This window comes from Doryrhamphus excisus, linkage group LG1 (assembly GCF_037039965.1).
Source record: "Doryrhamphus excisus strain RoL-2023G ecotype Guam linkage group LG1, RoL_Dexc_Guam_v1.1, whole genome shotgun sequence".
Classification (NCBI taxonomy): Eukaryota; Metazoa; Chordata; class Actinopteri; order Syngnathiformes; family Syngnathidae; genus Doryrhamphus; species Doryrhamphus excisus.
Window position 1 is genome coordinate 29,321,050 of NC_136357.1, and position 17,431 is coordinate 29,338,480.

Sequence of the window (17,431 nt, forward strand, 5' to 3'; positions counted from 1 at the left end):
TAATTTTTATGCCCCTTGTATTTACTTGTGGACTCCTATAGAGCAACTACACACAATAACACACTCAGAAAGTGTTCTAGTTCTTCCAGAATCTGCACCTATTCAGCGGTATTTCTTTGAATTTGGTGGTTCAAGCGAAAACGGTCTGTTTTAATGTGCCGCCTCGGGACACGCCCACTCTGCTGTGGTTGGTCCCACTCCCGGGTGCTTAGAAACACTTACGGTTTGTGCTGCTAACTTCAAAGGAGTTGATTTATCCATTTATTCATTCATTCATTTTCTCCCGCTTGTCCTCACGAGGGTCTCTGGTGGTTCTGGAGCCTATCCCAGCCAAACACAGTAAGGCTAGTAAGAACCCATAAGAACCGCTAACTTTATAGGAGTTGATTTATCGATTTATCTTTTTAAAATGTGTTGGATCCCGAATCCGATCTGGAAGTGGAGACTGGACAGTCTGAAGTTTCTGAAGTCTTCCTGACGTCTCTCAATGGTAAGTAGCGTTAGCATTTTAGTATTAGGTATACTGTGTTTTGTGGGACTACCAGTGTGTAAAAAACTTGGGTAGAGCTATTAGCAACCCCGCTAGCTCTATGCTATAATGCTACACAGACAATGATAGGTTGTATTCATCCACAAGCCACGAAATTCAAACCGCAATAAACCAGAGACGATTTTATGCTACTAATATTGAAAAGTGTTGATGATTCTGCTGCTCTTCAGTACTACTGACCGATTGTCATCCAGAGTTGTAGAATTATAGTATTTGGCCCTACTGGCACTTGATTTTTCTCTTTGTTACCCCGAGTTATTGTCCCTGCAAGTTTTTTGCATTTTGCAGAAGCCATTTGTCACTGCCACATAATTGATTTTTCTGTCTTGGGATGAGGATGTGATTGAGTGCCCTGTTGTGTGCATGACAGCGTTTCTCAAGAATCTTTATTCCAATTTAAAAACAGGTTTTATCTGATGGACAGTGCAAAGTCAAATCTTGTGTAAACACATTAATCAAGTATTTTTCCCTGGGGGACGCAAATGGGGATGGTATTTCAGTGCAATATATTAAGGCTCATATGCATGCAAATTAATAACCAAACTGTCATGTTTTCCTTCTGATTTTAAATGGCAATTTCTGACGAGGACTGTGACTGAAAGCCGGAGTGACAGCAGCAATCACCAAGCCTTTCATGCTCCCCTGGATGAAGCTTTGACGCTTTTTGGAAAAAAAAAAATAAAAAAAAAAGCTGAACTCCAAAATCTACTGTATTGAAAAAGATGCATCTTGTGGCAATTTTACCCAGAAAAATAATGTGAATGATGAGCAGATTCTGCTTTCGTCCACACGTTACGTAGATAATGATATTTATGACCTCCAAATCTCGCCTTCAAACAATTGATGAACCACATTCTAACAGGGTTCATCCTTCAAAGTTGAATGTTAACCAAAGTATGTTTAATGGGAAATGTTACATTATACAAACATGGCCCAGTTTTGCCTGATGCTTACATCTGAGGCCTGTCTGCAAACCATGAATATTCATGACAAAACTATATTGAGTAACAAGAGAAAATGCAGCCCCAAAGGATAAAGGATATACTGTATGACTGAGAGGAAGTGAAAATACAGTGAGATCGAGATTAATTTGACATTGTAGGGGTGGACACCCCTCCGTCAGATCTGAGCAGGAAGCCAGGTTGTGTCCACAGTGGCTGACTGAAGAGGAGAAATTAGCATCTCAGTGACCGCTTCCCTCTGAGAACATTCTGTTCCCCGTCATGGTGAGGTACTGTTCTTGCTTCATTCATGGATCACACATTTTGTCATTCAGCTGCCTGTCAGAGAACAGCACGCTATGCAAAAAGTACTGAAACTGTCAACATGCGTGTTCAAAAGGTAAGCGGCCAATGAAATTCATGGTGCATTTTAGTCTGAGTGTGCGAGCCCAACAGCACCCATAGGTTTTTTCAAACCCTTATGTATGAAGTCTTTGTGTTTGAGGTCAAGACGTCATATTCAGTTGCTCCAAGCTGTACAAGCCTGTCATTTATAAACAGCTACCGACCAAAGGATATTTATTACTAGCTTTAAGAAAACCGATGGGAAAAGAAGCTCCTTTTAACTTCATTCCTGGAAGCTGGGAGGAGTTCAAACACACGGTGGGCCTTCCCTGCACTCTTGAAAATTAGACGGAAGGAGATGGAGGCATCCGAAGGACCAAAATATTTCAAGCTACAATATCCACAATCATTTAAAAACATAAGAGATTTTGTTTCAAATTGACATGGTGGCTGGTGACGTGTCCAGGGTGTACCCCACCTCTTTCCCCCCCGATCCTATCCATCCTGGTCACTCCCAATGAGAACCTCTGCATCCTCATCTCTGCTACCTCCAGTTTGGCTTCATGTATTTTCCTCAGTGGTACGACTCTCTAGGACAAACAACATGGCTGCTCTCTTCTCCCTGTAACCTCACTCTTCCACTTGGGTCCCTCTCATTCACACACATATATTCCGTATTGCTGCTGCTAATCTTCACTAATCTTGTGAGGATAAGCGGTAGAAGATGAATGAATGAATGAATGTTTTGGGTGTAACCGTTTACTCCATTAATTGAGACAACAAGCTTCAGACGAATTGAGGAAGAAAATAATCATTAGTCGCAACCCTACTTGAGAGCCATATGATCTGCGATGATTGCGTGTCTGTCGAGTCAAACGAATAGCAAGGACAGCAGTACTGAATGCCGCTCATTAGCCTCGTTACAACTCCCATATTGGCAGTACTCCTTTAAAATGTCAGGAAGTCCAACTCTGATTACCCACTAATGAGTCGGGGACAGCTGTGATTACAATTTCACTTCATTCGCATCCAAGCTGCCGTCTTCATAAAGAATCCATGACAACATTACAGTGAAATGAATCAGGCTGCATTTCACATGGAAAATAAGCACAAACTGAATCTGACAGCTTCACTGAACCTTAATTGAATGTCACAGATTGATTCCCTGCTACTCCGGTGAAGCCCAAAGGAACTACCAACAACTACAACTCCATTCTTTCACACTGAATCCTTGAACACTTGACTTAACAATGACTCACGTTTCAGGCCTGGTGCTCATACCAGCACTAATAATCATCAGAAAAAGATAAATCAGCTTGGATTTGGGAGCATTACATTTTTACTGTGAACACACAAAAAAAAAGCTGTGCCGAATTTCGACAAAATAGCAGCCTCTGTTGGCGCAACTTGGCTCGTGCCATTACCTTCCAGTGGATTCCAATAGGCGGATTGTTTGCCACATTTGGTTCCACTTGGTGGACACTTTGCGCTGATTGCTTGATGCAAGTGGAGTGACCAGAATTGTAAACATTTTGAAATGTTCTTGCCGCCAAACTAAATCTGTTTCCGCCGTTACGGGGCCACCACGAGCCAGTTGGGAGGCAGTTTGAGCCACTGCGAGTCACTAGGTACCATATTGGCGACACTAGGCGTATGTGTTCACAGCTAGTCTCAACTCCCCCCTGGAAGTTATTGTCCCCCAGCCCTGTTGCCATCACTTCATTGCAAATTACACGGCTGCAAAACGACCCACAATTGACTTTTCTCCAGACCCTTTGGAACGAATTAGTACCAAAAACCGAGGCACCACTTCATGTGTCTTCCGCACTGCATCTTTGTTTTCCTGAGTCATGATAACGATGACAACTGTCAGCCTCTCCTCCTCTTTTTCCTTGATTGCTCACATCTTGAGATGATACACGCTCCGAGGCCAACCCACAGCGGGCTTCCCAAATGAGACGAGCCTAAATGGAGCGTACCAAACCACACTCCTTTTCTTCTTCTTTATCTGCTTGTCGGTGTTCCACTCCGCCCTCTGCTCGTGTGAGTGATTGAACAATGATGCTCCAAAAGGGAAAGAAATGTTAATCAATGATCCAAAAGCTTTATCCTCTCTTATAAATAAAAATATATGTACTGTGATTTTATTTGTTATGCGCACACTTTATACTTGTTACACAAAGTGCATTGAATCAAACGTCCCCGTTTTGTTTATGATTATCTTATGGCATGGTTTGATGGATGTAAAGGATGTAAGGGGAAGCTCAAATGAAGCTAACTTTGAGTTAAAGCCTTACCAGGGGTACTAATTTCTGTCTGAAGAAGTGTATTCATAAATAAGTAATGAAGAAGAAACAGGCAGATTATGGTCTGCTATTTACTGAACCGATAGCATCACCCCGTGTCCTGAAATGTACTTCTCAGAGAGTATGATAGAGTATTATAAAAATGATAAATGAACATTTAAAGTTACTTTTACCTGCATAATCCTTGACGTGACATAGACACCACCTTCCTGTTTTTCCATGAGTTTTTTCTTAACCTTATATCTTAAGCTTAAATGTTCATTGATAAGAACCCAGTTTGACTCACACAGTGTATTTACAAGATGACAAGATACACGTCATATTGTATGCAAATCGGAAAATGCATGCAAACCTTTGCCATAAATTTTAAAAACACGCTAACTGGGGTTCCACTGTGATAACGTTAGCCGAGAAACTCGACTGGTCTAAAAACAACTCCCATCGGGAATTAAGACTAAGGACCTACTGCTATGACTATAAGGAATATGGTGATGGGCAAATCCGTCCAAATGTTAACTATAAAGTTTATAAAGTTTAGCTTATAACAATGGCATCATCAAAAAATTCACGTTCAATTCACACGTCTTATTTTTTCTTTTTAGGACAGCAGTAGCACATCCATGTCAAAACCTGAATGTCAGCCTAAAATTGAGCAAACATTTGAGAATGAAGTTGCCTATGCACCCGCATCAATTATTTACGTTGTGATTGTCTTCACGTAGTGACAAAACCACCTTTCGGTGGCGAGTAATGAAACAAAATAAATGTCCCAGGGAGCTTCTGTGAATATTCCAGGGTCGATATAGACGTCCGAGCTGTCTTATGAGCGGCATACAAGCTGGAGAGAAGCACCAAATGAAACCCAGCAGCTGAGAGATGGAGTAATGCCAAGCACCATTGTAATTACCCCGTGGTTAATCAGCGGGCATTGTCTCGCCGGTCGACTTGGCAGACGTGCATAAGCGGTTTCCAGCACCAAATCCAAGCCAGACACTAGACAGCCCAAATGTTGTCTATGACAGAAACAATCACCCAGGCACCAAAAAGCAATAGGAAGAGGCAGACGACAGCGAGCAGTTATGTTGTTCATCTGCCAGGACACTCACTGATTGTCTGTGGAGGGTTATTTTGCTGTCTCTCTCAATACGAAAGGCATGGGACAGTGAGTCAACGTCACATGAGGGGCTTTCTTTAGGGGACTCCATTCCGTACAGTAATACCCAACATTAGCCATGTTTACATGAGGAGTTTTTCCTCTTTCCAAATGGAATCTTTCCGAATGACCTTTCCGAAAGCAATGGTATACATGGACAGGAATATTCCAATGGCGTGTCTACATGCGGCGCTATAATCAACCAGAATAGTCAATAGGGCATGCCCAGTAAAACGTAAACACCAACATCACATGATACCGACTTCCTCCAGTTTTTCTTTGCCTTGTTGGAATAACTCCGTATTGCCAGTTTTTCCTTCGTCCAGTCTTGAAATTTAGTTTGAATCAAAAACAAACTTTCCTTAGCAGTCCAGTGCCGATTGCTGGCCTCCATTTTTTTTTAAATGGAAGAACGTCTGGAGCTGCGTGTTACGTCATATCTCAGCATTGGCTGATAGAACGCACCCGGGAACAGGCTAATATTTGATAATGAAGCTGGCCACATGTTTTATATAGATATGTATTTTCTTTTTGAATAATAGTGGACTTGTGAATGGCGTATAGAAGGGTTTAGATTCTGTTCCACAGATGGCGCTAATGCACACCAAAGCTGCTTGCCAACCACTAATAAACAACAGAAGAAGAAAAACACCAGGAAGAAGAACGCAGCCTGACAACTTTCCGTTTGAGCGGGTACAAGATACCTCAATCGGATTGGCGAAAGGAATATTCCACTGCTTATCAATAATGAAGACTTTAATCATTTCATGATCAAGTTCTTCAGTGATTTTTGCAGTTGAATCATTTTTCCTATGAAATGGAAATGGTAGCTTAACAAGCATGCTAGCAGTTTTATCTCCAAAACAGCACTGACAAAGAATGATTGCACTCATTGAAGGCCTGACACCCTCCCTCCTATTTAAGTAGCAGGATGGCTCTTGATCAACATGCGTACGGCCATCAGAGGCTGTGGAAAAACATACATAATATGAGGTTATGCGCTACTCATACGCGACACACAAAACACACAAGAGCAGATTTCCCTGCAGTCCTCCACTGACTGAAATTGAAAAGACAATCAGCGGTTTAACCTTGGCTTGGATTACCAACCTTTATTGTAGGGATGGATGAGTTGGGACGTTTCACTAATGGAGACCTTATTTTTTCTGACCAACACCAGTGCGGACAATAACACAAACGAGATGTTGGCTCTTCTGTGACATCAGACTTGATTGCCATGGAAAAGAAAGAAAAATGTATGTTGGGTTTTTTTTTTTTTTGTGACTACTAAACTTTTCGGCAATAGTTGCAGTCCCATACCATGACACTTCCACCGCCATGCTTGACTGTGGACTACACACGCTTGTCTCGGTACGCCTCGCCTGCTTGCTTCCACACCCGCTTAACATCCCAACCAAATAAGTTGGTACCATGGAACCATGGAGGGAAAACAGCTTATTGGACCCCAATTGGATATTTTCACTTAGTGTTGTACTTACTTCTGTTCGTTAACTTTGTCCAATGATAAGACATAATGCAATATTTGACATACTTACAGTATATACGGTATTATATTTCACCCATGATGAGCATTTTACACAAAGATGCATTCATAATTATGCTGGAATTTCATGGTTCTTTGAAGTGCCTGTGGAAAACAAAAAGCGTGACTTTTCGATACACACAAACACACATTTTAAAAATGTGACGGAAACCCAACTGGCAGAGTGTAAAAGGCCCACAGTAACGCCAGGAAACACGGGTTTGCATCAATTAATCATCGCAGGCGCTTGGTTACGGTACGCTCTTGAAGCGGCGGCATAATAGCGGCCGTGCATATCCTACGTATGCATAACTCCACTATACAATGAAGTGGATTAATATTGATGACGCGCATATTAAGAGTATAAATACGCAGCAATGTAATGTTCCACTGGGGTATAAATATTTTATTTTACACAAATGCATGGTGGCTCTGTATTTGAGTACATCCACCGTACAAACAAGGGTATTGGGCCACGCCTGTTCTATCTCATTCATTCTCATTGCAGTACTACTGCAATGAAGGATGCAGATGCTATGTACCGTTCCAAAAAAAATCAAAAAAACTGCAGTTCCCCCATGCCTGAAACAGATAAACAAAACCATAGTGGCAAAATAATATAATCATACTCAGGAATGGAATGGTTGATGGGCTGATCATGATTCTAAACACATAATTCATGCTAATGTGATGCCTGTGGTTATTTGAAAATGTTAATAATTTAAACACGACATGGTACTGCTTTAAAAGGCTCTGACTTAATCATGAAGTGCGCCAACATTCATTGTTTTGCTAAATGCATACAATTCAAAGCAATACGTATGTTTATATGTACGGTGGTGTGAAAAAGTCTTTGCCCCTGATTCCTGATTTTTTTTTTTTTTTTTTTGCATGTTTGTCACACTTTGTAACACTTTAACTCTGACATCCTTAATATGTATACTACATATACATAATATACACCAAATACACACCAAAAATACCACTATATTCCGTATTTTCGACTTATGTATGTTTTTTTTTCCTACCTAATTATGCATTTTTGGCCTTGTCCGACTTATACTCCGGAACAACTTATAGTCCAGAAAATACGGTATATAGCGATTGGCTGGCGATCAGTCCAGGGTGTACCCTGCCTCTTGCCCGAAGTCAGCTGGGATAGGCTCCAGCATACCCCTGCGACCCCAATGAGTATAGAAAATGGATGACTGGATGGTAATGATTGGTGTGAAATCACCGCTTTCATAACTTGGACAGGCAGAGCACATCAACGAGAAACGATTTGCATTTGGTAAAGGTCATTTTAGCAGCCTTCGTCATTTCATTTGTGACATGGTATGGCCAGAGCTAATGGACTAAGACCCACAAAGTACCGGTGTACGTATACGGAAGATATCAATATATAGTTCAAGATATGTGGACGGAATCCAAATGAGTTATGCACTTGTATTGCTTTGGGAATACAAAAGAATGGACGGATATGCCATTGGAGAAAGTGCTATGACCTTGGCATAAGTTGGGAAACCAATGAGCAAAGAAAGAAAACCAGTCTTACACAGAAATGAACTCAGGTCCAGTAAAGTGATGATAGTGGAGGTGATTCTTTGTCAAATAAATTGATAAATGCTCAGGATGCAGTAAAACTATGTACTATTCGGTCCGCCGAATCCATTATTGTCCAAAAGGAGTAGGAAGAAGCAAAGCTTATTAAATCCTACCCCTCTATCTGGTACTTTTAAAATCAGTAACTGTTACATTTGTTCACTTCCTGCTTTCCTAATATAAATGAAGTTATTTTGTAATTCTTTTTTACATTTTTTTAATTTATTTTTTGTCACATACCAAAGTACAAGGTGATATGACCAGACAATGACATAATGGACATATATAATTCATTGATTATTTTATCCTTAGTTTCCTCCAGACAACATCCAAGAGTGACTTCAATATGCTTTTCACTGGCCTGATGTGAGAAATACGCCAGTGGAAAGCAAAGCGAAGCTCCTGAGATAACACCTCACACGGAGGTGAAGAAAACAGCTGAAGGATTATTCCCCTGACCCCTCCCTGACCCAATAAATACTGGCAGAGCAGTCATTTTTTTCTACAACAATGAAGTTGAGCAAGTCAAGTGAATATGGGTCGGCCTCAGCGTAACCTCGTGGGGAACCACACGCTCCACACACAAGACGATGAAAGACATGGCTATCGAAATCCACACTCCAGGAGACAAAAATGCCACTCTAAAACGCTCTCATAAAATGTCATGGTTGAAATATTACTCATTTTTTCATGATTTTCTTGCAAAAATTCTCAGCAACGCATATTTCTGTTTTTACAGAAATAATGCAACAGTCATCGAGTTCTTCCATCCACTCCAGAAATCTTTCTAAAACAATTGAACTTGGCATCTCACAAAAAGAATGAATATTTCTGAACAATTAATCATCCATCTGCTGATTATCTATCTATTATCCTGCAGACATTAACCAAGAGATGAGAGTCTATTCTTGGAAAGGCATATTAAAAGTGACGACTGATTCTCAAATGTGTTTAAAAAGTAGTAGGTACTGTATATTCCTTTTTTTAAAGTATCACTCAGGTCCTCTTAATTAAATCATTTGGAATCATTTGACAGAACTTCTTTTCTTTACAGAACAAAGGATCATAACTATAGTATACAATTCCTTGTAAAGTAATCCCTCGTTTATCTCAGTTAATTGGTTCCCGACTGTGATTACATTTCCTTATTTCTTTATTCCCTTATTTATATAGTCAATATATTCATAACTACACCAAAAAAACAACAGTTTAAGACATTCTACATACTGTTTGTACTAACATTAGAGCCCTCTGGGTGTGAAATAACACCCCTATAGTCACCCATAATAACAGAAATGAAGACATAAATATGATTTGTTTATATGATATGCTTGTTTTGTTTTGTTTTTCAGGAGCTTTATATGAGGGCTGCACAGTGGAACAGGTTAAGTACATCAGCCTCACAGTCTGGCCATCCGGACTCAAATCTCATTTGGAACACATCTGGATGGAGTTTCTGGATGTTCTCCTTATGCTTGTATGGGTTGTTTTTTTTGTGAGATCACTCCATCACCGCCAATCACCGCCACACTACGGAGACTAAACCACCAGGAAACAAAATACAGGCTCTCTCTCACTTTTGCTTTTGCCGTTTAAGAAGGTCAAGTATTAAGAACCTCATTAACTCCATGAAATCCTCCTAAAAACAACCTGAGCTGCAACTAATGATTACTTTCGCTGAATCTTCAAAATGTTTTCCCATCTGATGGAGAGTGTTCTTAAATGTCAGGGAAAATCTAATAATACATGAATTCCCAGGTGACATTTTTAAATGTCTGAGCAAAACCCAGACATATCAAGGTCAATAAAGAAAGCCAACCAATCCCTTCACAGAAAAAAAATATATAGATTTTTTTTGGGACAATCACACACTACAGTCTTCCGACACCGGACTGTGCAGATTATGTTTTGATGGTTGACTTTCATTCTTGAACACTCCTTAAACACATCTTACTTGTCTTAGAGCTCTGAGAAGATCCATCTTACACAAGTTTGAAGTACATCAGTGTGACACCTTCCCAACAATCAGTCCACTTCACAACCACCCCACCCAGCATCCTTCCAAAAAGTCACCAGTTCTAGGATCTAGTTAGGTGACACGTTGGAGATCGGGGGGGGGCAAACGTTTTCCAGTAAGGATACAATCTCCAATATCCACTTGGATGTTTTGGAAAAAAAAAGTAATCAAGGGTTTGTGATATACAGCAGGTCAGTAGTTCTGGATATATGAAATACTACAGTGGGAATATTTATTCATTTATATGAAAACTGAAATTGAAACCGAAACCCGGAAAATGAAATGAAAAAGAGTCATTCACTTTTCCAACTATTTCAACTTTCTTCTTGTGCATTTTTTTTCTCATGATTATGACTTTATTCCCATAATATTTGGACTTTATTTTTGTAAGATTATAACTATTATTTTCTTATTAAAATTTATAATTTTTTCCTCAAACTATTAGAATGTTATTCTCGTAAAATTATGACTTTTTACAACTTAACGCTGACTTTATTCTTGTAAAAAATTTTATTTCTGCTGAGGTTTTTTTTCTAGTTAAATTATATTTTTAGAGTAAAGAAAAAAATGGTCCCGAGGCCGCAGTTTGGACACCCCTGTTTATAAAATTAAAATTCGCACTTTGTCAACTTGAGGAGACGTTACTGCCATCACAGCGTTATTGTATTACTGGGTATGAAAGTATTCTCACCTCGGCCGTTGTCTTTGAGCCTCTGGTTGTGTTTGAATTCCTCGTCTTTTTGTCCACTCTCCAATATTGTTGTCTTGTTTCTAATATCACTTCCTTCACATTCCGCCGGAACCCGGACAAACTTCCAGGGAAAGTGGTGCCCTGTGGATGGAAAGCGCAGTGCCGTAATGTTGCAGTCCGAGAGCAGCGAAAAAGAAGAGAGAACGAAGCGGTGCTTGAAATTCCTTCTCCGGGAGAAAACCCGAATGCATCGAGGCTGAGATTGAATGGGAGACCAACTGGCTGCCAGCCGGCGCGGCTCCGAGTGAGCAAACAGCAGTGAGCAGGAGGGTGGCGGCCAAGGACGGGAGGGGGAGAGGGAAGGGGGGGGACCAGACAAGCCCCATCTGGATTACACAGGTGGATATGTGCCTGAGGAAAATACTCCATTTTGGTCACCTCAACACACAACAACAAATACTTGGAAAATATTCATATTAAAAATCTGAGGTTCTAAATGTTAAAAGTCCAACTAATTAAGTCCTTAAGTGCCAACCAAATATTCCCCATTCATTCATTCATTCATTCATTTTCTACCGCTTATCTTCACGAGGGTCGCGGGGGGTGCTGGAGCCTATCCCAGCTGTCTTCAGGCAAGAGGCGGGGTACACCCTGGACTGGTGGCCAGCCAATCACAGGGCACATATAGACAAACAACCATTCACACTCACATTCATACCTATGGACAATTTGGAGTGGCTAATTAACCTAGCATGTTTTTGGAATGTGGGAGGAAACCGGAGTACCCGGAGAAAACCCACGCATGCAAGGGGAGAACATGCAAACTCCACACAGAGATGGCCGAGGGTGGAATTGAACTCGGGTCTCCTAGCTGTGAGGCCTGCGTGCTAACCACTCACCGCCGTGCAGCCCTGCACAACTGTGTTCATAATGTATATTTATCACAAAACATTATGGTTAGCAGCTTGCTAATACATGGAAACAGAAAGCGGAAGTCAGCTCCATTAACCGTCTATGACGTCATCAGCGATCATTCCAAAGGTCGATATTAACGCAAATACAAGTTTTTAAAAAAAACACACAAAACCCATTTTCATAGCTATGCAGTTATAGCTGTACATGCATAAATAATGCAAAATGCATATAAATGATGAATGAACATTTAAGGTTACAATTTGGCAGCAAAAGCAACACGGACACCACCTTCGTGTTTTGCCATGAGTTATTTCTTGAATTTAATAATATTTCTCACCTTCCAACTTTTTTTTGGCTCCCTCTTGGATGATTTTGCAGCTGTGGATGAAAGAAGAGACTTCAGAAACACGACTGTATTCCAGAAATAACTCATAGCAAAACAGGAAGGTGGTGTCCGTGTTGGCTTTATGATATTAAAGCAGTGCCCGCATTATTTTCGATAGTTTCTCGTGTTTGCGCAGTTCCTTTTTGACATTCCACTACAAGTTATGTTGTGTTAAAGTTGTGTGACTTAATATCCATTGTGTCTTACTTCATGAATCAGCCTCAGTGTAATTAGAGCTCAGAGAGGCTCCAATAGAGTGTTCTTATGGTGAGGTCCAAGACAGCACCTGCCCTTTCAACAAACATTGTCTTCTTTCTCTCTGCTGGCTTCCGCTCGCTGTCTGTGTGTCCCAGAAACGCTGGAGTCAAGGGTGCCCCCTGCAAATAAATGGTCATCACCATGACAACCACACTACAAGCTGGAATTGGAAGATGCTGTTCATGGCAACAGTGGCAGGCAGCCAGTCCAACAGGCCGGCTCGACCCCAGGGGTGACAATGTGTGTCTACTCCGGGATCCAGGATTTGATAGTCTGTATATTTGTCTCGACATTAGATTTTTATATTTGAGTTTCACACTTTCACTTTCAAAATATATTAATGATACATCATGCTGTTATGTGGTTGAATATGGCTTATTATCAAGACTTAAGGGATGTGTATATTTAAAGCATTTTACTGTTTTCTGCCTAAATGAATCCTTTTCAATGACAAAAATGTCTAAATAAAGTACAATAGAAATATAAGGCATTCAGAAGTAGTATTCTACACTGGCCACCAGGTGTCAGTAATGTTAGTATAAAGTTCAGTGAGACACACAAGTACCAGATTTGGTCACCAGAACATTATATCTCATATAGACAAACAACCATTCACACTCACATTCATACCTATGGACAATTTGGAGTGGCCAATTAACCTAGCATGTTTTTGGAATGTGGGAGGAAACTGGAGAAAACCCACGCATGCACGGGGAGAACATGCAAACTGAGGGTGGAATTGAACTCGGGTCTCCTAGCTGTGAGGCCTGCATGCTAACCACTCCTCCACCGTGCCCAGAATGTTTTTTGAAATCATGAAATATAACACAATATATGAAGACTGAGGATGGAACCAGCAATCATTGGGCATTTTCCAGTGATTTAACAGTCAGGGGCGCCATTTAATTTGTTTTTAGCAGCCCAAAAATGGCAGAATTTGGAGTGTCGGAAAATAAAAAATGCAGACTGAATGTTGAAATGTATAAATAAGTTGAATGACGACAGCGGGATGGAGGATGGAACCAGCTTTGGAAATATCCCCACTACCTCCTGAGCCATGGCACCCTGTAGAGCAGTGGTTTATTTATTTTCTGTCACCCCCCCCCCCTCCCACTGAGGGATAGAAATGGTTTCACACGCCCCCCTGATTTGAATTATTGAGAAAGTGATAATATCAACTTATTTATCTGTACTGTTCTGACTGAGCTTGAAACTGAATGGCCAACAAAGTCGGCACTAATATTGAAAGTACTCCTTGCCTCTCACGACCCCCCCCACTTTAGGGGGGCCCGCCCCACTATTTGAGGGCACTAATATAAACTGTTAAATGATTTGACACCAGTAGGAAGCTGCAAATAAGCGTCTCATTTTCGCTGGGAAAATTGCCACAGAAAATCTGAAATTGAAGTCCGCAAATACGGGAATATTTTGAAAAGTCCTGAATGAGCTTTTTGATCTCGGATTGTTTTGAATCAGAAAACGTGTGAGGAGTTGGCGAACGATGAATGAGACTGAATAAGGAGGAGGAGAGGACTAAATAGATGAAAATGGTGGAGCATAATGTGTCAAAAACGAATGGAAGCCATGTCAGAAGTAAAGAGAAAGCTAAATGAGTTACCAACAGAGAATTGAAAGCCGAGCCTCGGCAACGTTCCATTCCTGTTTCTCACAATCTCAGTGGATGCTTTGTGTTTAAACGTATGTAGCGCTCGTTGATCTCACAGAAATAAAAGATTTCTTTTGTAGAAGTATGAAGTCTTTGCGGTGCCGTGCTATTATTAAGAAGAAGTTGCTTTGGGCAGTAAATAATGAAGAGAAGTGGCTTAATCTCAGGGCAAAATATGGTAATTACCAGTAGGATCTCCACCCAGCGAGGCGCTGCCCTGCATTTTCTCTTTGAACTGGCTGATAAACACTTTTTCTCTGGGTGCCTTCATATCTCGGTAAATAAACAATTAAGATCTGGAACGCAAGATGAGGGAAATCTTCTTCTTATTGTGTTGTGTTATGCTATCTACACTGTAACATTCTTTCCGGCATAACTTTGATTTCTCTGGCTAATCCTGTACAAAAATATGCACAGCAATTACTGCATCTCAGATGTGTCCATGTAAGTGTCACTCGGTGTCTTTGGAACGCTTGTGTTGTGATGGATATCAGGGTGGAATTTTGATTTGAGTTTATTTGGAATTCCAGGAACATGATTGTGTAGGATAAGATTCATTCAGTCAGTCATCCATTCACCCCTGCACTATACAGTAATCCGTCATTTAGTGGATAATTCTTTCCAGATGATCATATTTACAGCATAGAAGGCCTGTTTGCAACCTTCTGAATACGTTTTTTAACATTATCACAGCCCTCTAGACATAAAATAACACCCCCTATAGTCATCAAAACACTACTATTACCCAATATACGTAGTTGAATTAAACATATCTAGCTGTGAGGTCTGCGCGCTAACCACTCGACCGCCGTGCCGCCTGTTGCCAATCATATGATTGAAAATTCTTAATTTAGGCAAAAATATGTAAAATTTTCATAAATATGCAAACTAGAAATAGACCATATTCAACCACAAAACAGCTACACTGGTAAACATGGTACCTGCTCAGAAGGCTTTCTAGATCTTCCAGATTCAGCACCTCTCTCTGCAGCGTTTCAATGGACTTCCTGCTTTCGACCCATTCAGACCGTTGAAGTTACTCCGGGTACGCCCACTCCGCTGTGATTGGTCACACTCCCAATTGCTCCTGAGGATTTCCATATAAAGAGGTCATGGTTTACTGTACAATAATCCCCAATATAACCCACACCAAGCTAAAACTCAACGTCACTTCCTGTCCACCACCCTCTCAGCACCTCTGGGACATATCACACATACTGTAAACACAACTCTCTATATGGGGTAATAATGCAAGAAATCATTAAGGGCCAAAAAAGATTCATTGTGCATTCACCCTCAGTTTTTAAAACGGATCTCCTTCATGGTTGGATTCAAAAGAAAATTCCAAGTGAAATGAGAAGAACTGCTGCTTTCCCTCTCCCTTCCTAAAATAATTTTCTCTCAGCTTCCTCGGATGTTCCAACCTCCAACATATTCCTCAGTGACCGTGGGCTCACGTCACAGTACACTTTGTTGCCAGTTAGCTTCCCTCAGAAGGTGGCACAGTTATTTTTACCCTTAAAGATCATTTTTCTCAAATGACCCATTTCACGCCACTGTCCAAGCATCCCTCTGGCAGTGGAGCTGCAGCACTGCAGGTTGTTCCAGACTGCCACTGGACATGCTCCCCCCCCCAAAAAAGAGTTGTTTTTTGTTTTCTTGTCTAGCCAGCAGTGTCCTTTGCCAGTTTCACCTCTGATTTCCTACCACAAACAGCCATGAAAAAAATGGCGACATCCAGGTGTTGTGAGACCTTTTCTAAATAACAAATATATACATATATCCAGGTATTAAAAACAAAATACTTGTGGCCTTCAGGTTTTTATGGTTACTACACATTCCCATGAATTCATTAACTTAGATATAACTTATATATACAAATTAACTTACTTCATTTTGGTCGCCCCTAGCTACATACACTATAACTATGAAGAATCAGTGGCGATTAATGTGAAACGGCAAGGGTTCCCCTAAAATGCCCCCAAAAGTGGTGAAATATGTACTGCTGTGCTGTGTACAATTCATTGACTAAATATGCGTTAGAATACCTTAATCTGGCAATCTTAACTGGCAAGACTTCCTTGTGGTTCATCCCCGCAGCGCCACGACACTTTCACGTTGTCGACGCTGAGAGTCTACCAACTTTAATTGGGAAGCGTAGAGTGGGTGGGTCCACTGTGCGAAACTGAACGGTCATTGGATGAATGCTGGCCTTTGTCCCGCCCATCGTAAGTCTGTGGAGAGGTGTATGGGTCACAGTGTTGAGCACCTTACTTTAAAGATTGGCTGAAGACGCAAGCTGACTAAACCTTAGCCAATCCTCATTGCTTATGTGCTCTCAACACCCGCCCACCCAAGTTCTCTGATTGGCTGAAAATGCAATCTTACTAAACCTTAGCCAATCCTCATTGCTTAATGTGCTCTAAACACCTGCCCACTCAAGTTCTCTGATTGGCCGAAGACTCAATTTTACTTGTCACTCTGCAACACTCTTACTGCTGCAAATTTGTTATTAAGTTGGTGATATATTTTTAGGCGGCTTCAGTAACGTGCAGTAACGGGGTGTCGAAAATGACAGTTAAAGTAATTCGTTCGATTACCCTTTACTGAAAAAGTAACGGCGTTAGTAACGCTGATGGGGCAGTGGGCTGTTGCTAAACAGCTGCTTTAGCTAGTGTTGCCGTCATACAATTATTGGCTTTTCCTCTCAATGGAGGGATAAGTACCTCAGGATAAAGCAACTATTACAAGTCCATCCTATATGACATGGTTGACAACTTCTCAGTAAGAAAAGTAGCTATTGGCTGTCCCAGAAGTCCCTAGATGACGCCATTGTCTAATTTGCATATTATTTGCATATGCTACGAAAAAAAGCATCGTCCCCTCAGAGAGAAAAAAAGAGTAAAAACACCTAAATTCTGTATAAAACTATAAATAAACTCAAATCTACGTTTGTTAATTTAAAATTGTCATCACTTCAACAAAATAAGATATTTTATTGAGCGCCTCTCAAAGTTCTCCCATTGAGAACTGAAGAAATGAGCACAATTGAACATCAA

The 17,431-nt window shown here is 40.8% G+C and overlaps 1 protein-coding gene across 3 annotated transcripts in view; it reads right to left on the bottom strand.

Annotated features, from left to right (window-relative positions):
* The window catches only part of LOC131132104 (SH3 and multiple ankyrin repeat domains protein 2-like), a 97,738-nt gene extending 81,231 nt beyond the window's left edge, over positions 1 to 16,507 (bottom strand). Inside the window, exons 1-5 of one of the 3 annotated variants that reach the window (XM_058077383.2) lie at positions 16,421 to 16,507; positions 15,314 to 15,459; positions 12,656 to 12,825; positions 12,401 to 12,441; positions 11,149 to 11,289 (exon numbers count right to left, since the gene is read on the bottom strand). The gene's annotated coding sequence lies outside the window, so the exon portion shown is untranslated. Of the gene's footprint in view, positions 1 to 11,148; positions 11,290 to 12,400; positions 12,442 to 12,655; positions 12,826 to 15,313; positions 15,995 to 16,420 lie in introns of those variants that run through there. The other 2 variants (XM_078793505.1, XM_058077381.2) reach the window with 2 other exon arrangements.
* Positions 16,508 to 17,431: the final 924 nt, after the last annotated feature.